Consider the following 6,302-nt stretch of genomic DNA (forward strand, 5'->3'; position numbering starts at 1 on the left):
ATAGTACTAATATAAAGATAGACATTTAGACCAAAGAGAACAGAATAGAGAACCTAGAAATAAATTAATGCATACAGGTTAACTAATCTTCAACAAGGTAACCAAAAACACGCAATGGGGAAAGGCTATCCTCAACAAATCATGCTGGGAACGTCTCCATATGTAGAAGACTGAAGTTCGACCCTTATCTCATTCCATACACAAATATCAATCAAAAATAGATTAAAGACTTAAAACCTGAAAGAAAGCCTAGAGGAAAGCTTCATGACATTGGTCTTGGCAATGATTTTATGGATATGACACCAAAGCACAAGCAGTAACTTGTGGAGCAAAAATAAGTGGGCCTACCTCAGACTAAAAGCTTCTGCACAGCAGGAATCAGTCAACAGTGAAGATGCAAACCTATAGAATGGGAGAAAATGTTTGCACAACCTGTATCTGATAAAGGGTTAATTTCTAAAATACAAAAGGAACTCTCACAACTCAATAGTAAAAAGCAACCTAACTTAAAAATGGGCTAAAGACTTGAATAGACATTTCTTCAAAGAAGAGAACCAAATGGCTAACATGCAAGAAAAAAGGTGCTTAATGTCACTAATCATCAGAAAATTGCAAATCAAAACCACAAAGAGCTGTCACTTCACACTTGTCAGGATGGCTGTTTGAAAAAAAAAGACATGAGTTGGCAAGGATGTAGAGAAGTTGGAATCCTGGTATACTGTTGGTGAGAATATAAAATAGTGCGGTTACTGTGCAAAAGAATATACAATAGAACAAAAAAGTAAAAAATAGAACTACCTATGATCCAGCAATAGCACTTACGCATATTTATCCAAGAGATTTGAAATCAGAATCTCAAAAAGATCTTAGTGGTCTCATGATCACTGCAGCACTATTCACAATGGCCAAGATGTAGAAACAATCTAAGTGTCTGTTAATGGATGAATGGAAAATAATATGTAGTATATGCATACAATGGAATATTACTGAGCCTTAATAAAAAGGAAATTCTGCAACATGGGACAATATGGATGGACCTTGAGTACATTATTTTAAGTGAAATAAGCCAGTCATAAAAATTACATGATTCCATTTATATGGGATATCTAAATTGGCAAATTCATCACATCAAAGAGTGGAATGGTGGTTGCCAGCAGCTAGAGAGAAGGATTTGAGAAGTTGCTATTCAATAGCCATAAAGTTTCAGTTAAGCAATATTAATAACCTCTAGAGATGTTGTACAAGATTGCACCTATAGTTAACAATACTGTACTGTATACTTAAAAATTTGTTAAGAGGGTGGATCTCATGTTAAGCATCTTACAATAAAATTAAATTTTATATAAGTAAATACCATAGATGAAAGCCTTTTATTTCAATACCTAGCTAAGACTCTCTATTGTTATTCCTACTTGTCAGCCTCCACTCCCACCCCCACCCCACCCTAAGAAGCATGAACAAGACAAATAACAACAAAATCCCTAAAAGTTTGTTTACATTAAAAAACACAATTAAAATGACACAATAAAGAAAAATCCTTCAAAATTAAAGTGTCAGCATTTTTCGCACTTAAGAACCTTGATCTCTTTAATGGCAAAGTGCGGGTACCCGAAAGGGGCTATTTGTAAGTGACATTTCAGAGATGATGGATTAGGAAGACTGGGAACTTGACCCTGAGAGAGACACTCCCCTGCCTCATATCCACTTTGCACACACACCATCTTCTAAATACAGCTCTAGGAAGCCCTATAGAAAATGAGAAGAGACTGAAGCACAGTGATTGAGGGAAGAGAGGGAATAATAAGGGAATTTTGTAGCAATAAGGAAGAAAGTTGCTACTAGAAATCATAAAATTGAAAAGGTCCTTGCTATCAGTGAGGCCTTCCCATGCCCCATCTTTGTCCTGCCTTCCATCATATTTGCTTTAATTCCCTGTTCTCTCATTTCATCCAGCTTCACCCTTCACCTCTCCTTTTACCTGTCTGTCCTTTCCCTGTTTCTTTGGAATTTCAAGTAGTAAGACAGGTTGGACAGGAGGAGTCAGGTCTTAGGCAGGATTGCCAAATAAAATACAGGATGCCTGCTTAAATGTGAATTCTAGACAAATAGTAAGTTTAATAAAAAGTATGCCCCATGCAATATTTGGGACATACTATACTAAAAAAATGATTTGTTGTTTACCAGAAAACTAAATTTAACTGAACATCTTGTAATTTTATTTGCTAACTCTGGCAATCCTACGCTGAAGGACTCTCTGCTACTCAAACTTTAACAAGCATACAAATCGCACAACATTTTGTTAAAAAGCAAATTCAGTAGGTCTGGGGTGGGGCATGAGCTACCTTGTTTCTCACAAGGTTCCAGACGGTGCTGACGCTGCTTGCCCGCGGACCGCCCCATGAGTGGCAAGGGTCTTGAATGTGCTTGATCAATAGAAATATGAGAGCTACACAAGAGATTTAAAATTGTCTAATAGCCACATGAAAGAAGTAAAAATAAATAGTAAAATTAGTTTTAATAATCTTTTATTTAACCTAATATATCTAAAATATAACTTTAAACATTTAATTTTAAAAGTTTTTAGTGAGATATTTTCCCTTCCTTTTCTGCCCCATCTGAAATCTGCTGTGTAAACTTACACACCTCTCAATTAGGACTAACCAAAATCTCAAGTGCTCAGTGACCGCGTGTGGCTAGCGTGCACTACATGGACGGGGCACCGACAAAACATGGCCGCCGGCTGCCGGAGCAAAGACCTCGGAGGCCTCTGTGACAGCAGCAGTGTCTGCTCACATTGCTCCTCAAATTCCCGGTCAGGAGGTGAGAGTCCAAGCCCGGATGACCCTGTACTGTGATAATTATGGTCTGTGAACACTCAGAAACCAGTTAGTCCCTTAGTGCTTATCATATAACAACCTTTCATGGAAATATGCTTTGGTTGTATTTCCAGGCACACACGTATACAAAATGTTTAATTTTAAATCAAATATTTTAATATATTTTATGCCTGATGTTCAAATTTTAACATAGCATTATTTCTATTGTTGAAATTGTCTCCCACTTGGTTAACAATACTTAAGGCAGAATAATTAATAGCTAGTGGGTTTCACACATGTATTTTAGAATAGAAGTCACACTTGAGATGTGATTGTCTAAGAAAAGCTCATCTTATGACTTTGAGGGAGAAAAGCAGTGACAAAAAATGCTAATATGATAGCTTGCAGGCTGCAAGGTGCTAGGGTACACCTGTCTGGCATTGTGCCGGACTACTCAGATGGCTCGGGTCTCGGTCCAGAACTGTGAAAGGTCTGAGATTTTACCCAATTTGTAAACTAACAAGTTAGCTTGCCACAGAGTTTCATGGAGTTAGCAGAAGACATAGAGACAAAAGACTACATTTATTATGTAATTCCCACATAGCAAGCAGCATGAGCATCAGTATATTTGTGTCAGTTCCCCTCATCCATAGAGCAATAAAGTGAGCCCAGGTGGATGCTTGTATATGCAGTGAGTTTCATTTCAGGAGACAAATCTTGAGTTTCCAAGGCTATAAGCAAACATGCCCTTTGCTACAGAGGAAAACTATTTCTACTTTTCAAGGCTGTTCACTATATAAGCATCCTAAAGATATCCCAGAACAAAGAACAATGAGTGACTCACTCATAAAATATGCAGAAAATGGAAAGGTGCATGGAAAACACCCCTCAGCAGTCTCCAAGAAGTTGTACATCCAGGTGCCTTCCTTCCAACTGAAAATACCTTAGGTGTGCTTCATTTTCTGATTTACTATACATAACTAAATGAAATGTTACCTGAAAATTTGGATATCACAAATATTTCTTCCCATAATCACATTTTACCATATGGAATTATGTTCTCACAGGGAGAAAATGAATCTAACTTAATTCTACTATCTGCCTTAAGAAGCATCTAGCATTTGCCAGACCACAGTCTCTGTTCAATCAAATGCTCTCTGAACAAAAACTGCATTAGTCAAATCAATCACAATGGTCTTTACACACTAATTCAAAATCTAAATCCATCCACTTCCTCCAAAGCCCTGCATGACCTGGCCCTTGCTAGTCTCTCGTGCCTCATTTTATGCCAGCCCTTGTTCCCCCCATGCTCCAGCATGGTGGCTTGCAAGCAGCTTCTGAATGCCCCCACATGCCAAGCTTTTTTAAACCACCTTAGTGACTTTGCACATATTGTTCCCTCTTTGGGGACCACCTCACAACCTTCTAACTCTCCCTGAATTCTGTTCACTCTCATTATAACATGTCACAATTTGTACTGAGGCATTAATTGTCTTGTTATTTATTTATAATACATTTCTTCACCAGAAGGCTGCTCCATGAGGGAAAGGATCATGTCTAATCAACCTAGAGTCTAAGATACTGCTGGTCCAAGGAAATGATCAACAAAATGTACAGAATAATAAATAAGCCTATCAAAAACTGTCACACAATTAATTCCCACTTCATGTCACATGGTTGTGACTACTAGGGCTTGAATGTTCAGGCAACTATAGCTAGAAAATCAGCCACTTCAAGTATTCCATCAAATTCAGTAGCTTGAAAATGCAAATAGACAAAACCTAAATTACATCAGCTTATTAGCAAAATACTATAGTATGCAATTCTTGCTTCTTGTGGAGGTGTATGATTCTGTGATAGTTAATATATGTACACTTGACTGGGCCACGAGATGCCCTTTTATTTGGTTAAACATTATTCTGAGTGTCTCTCTGAAGGTATTTCTGAATGAGATTAATATTTGAATCAGCACACTGAGCAAATCAGATTGTTCCCCAGGATGAGAGGGCCTCATTCAATCCATAGAAGGTCTGAATAGAACAAAAAGGCAGCGTAAGGGAAATTTCACTTTCTGCACATGTCTTAGAGCAGGGACATCAGTCTTTTCCCGCTTTGAGACTGAGTCTGGAACTGGAACCATGCCATTAGCTCTCCTGGGCCTCCAGCTTGCCGACTAGCCTTCTCAGCCTCCATAACTGCATGAGCCAATTCCTATAATAAATCATATGTATGTATAAAATAAATCATATATATATTTCATGTATATGTACATGCAAATAAATGTACATGTATATATAAATAATATGTATTTATTTTTTCTCTAAAGAATCCAGATAATACAAACTTTATCAACTCAAAACCTAATTACTGCCATAATTCCCACGAATTTTCATCAGGTTAGTAAATAAAAAACTTACAAGTGCTTTTGATGTAAATGTTAATGTTTCTTACTTTAGATTCCCCTTTGACTTCTTGGTACAAGGATAATGCACCAAATTAGTAGCATGTATTTACATTCTTGGTTCTCAAACTAAATTGAAACAGGAGGCCTGTACCTTCATAAATTTTTCCACTAGACAACATTGCATGTGCTAGAGGCCAAGAATAAAGGTTAAAAAAAAAAAAGACCCAGTCCTTGCCCCCAAAAGCTCCCAGCCTTTTGACATAAGAAACATGAACACATAATTGCTAGGGTCCACCCTTTTGGGATGTTTTGCCTAGCAAACCAGTGACCTCTGCTGAGATCAGCCCTACCTCCACTCCAAGCAATGGCTGATATGAAGGTAGATAGAGGCAGGTACATAACAGATAAGAGACAAGAGATGAAATATAACTAATTCTCTTGAGTTGGAGCAGCTTTCCAATTCTTGATCCTACTTCCTCATGAGGTCAGTGAGCATCTCTTGCTCCTGGGGTCTGTGAGTTACCCCAGTGTCCTTCCAATAATCTGTCTTTCGTTCTTAACACAGCTTGAAACAGGTTTCTGTTACTTATAGTGTAAAAGAAACTATTGGAAGGGTTTGCTAAATAGCAACTTGGTGCAAAAATAGAGGCATGGGCTAGAAAGGGAGGTTTGAGGTTCAGGGAGAACTAACCGGCCTGGGTCCTAGGGAAGAAAAGGCCTCTACCACTCCCCAAAATGCTCTCATCAGGTACCTGCAGGGTCCCCTCCTCAACAGAAACAGGAATCAGAGTCTTAATTCACTGAAATAAAACTCACATTGAGAATAAGTGCTATTTGATGTCCTATACTTTATACCATTTACAGTAAGAGCAAAATGAATTATTTGGACAAAACTTAATCAGCACACTTAGTTTCAAAGTGAGCATTGTATACAACCACTCAGTAAAAATCCAAGATGTTGTTTGCTAAATAAGATAAATTTTGAAATTTTAACTTAAAACCTATCTAACTTAAAAATTCATTAGCACATGAGCACATTATTCCATAATATGGTAAATAATACTCATGGTGGGGTTCCAGTT

Source organism: Manis pentadactyla, chromosome 2 (assembly GCF_030020395.1).
Source record: "Manis pentadactyla isolate mManPen7 chromosome 2, mManPen7.hap1, whole genome shotgun sequence".
Classification (NCBI taxonomy): domain Eukaryota; kingdom Metazoa; phylum Chordata; class Mammalia; order Pholidota; family Manidae; genus Manis; species Manis pentadactyla.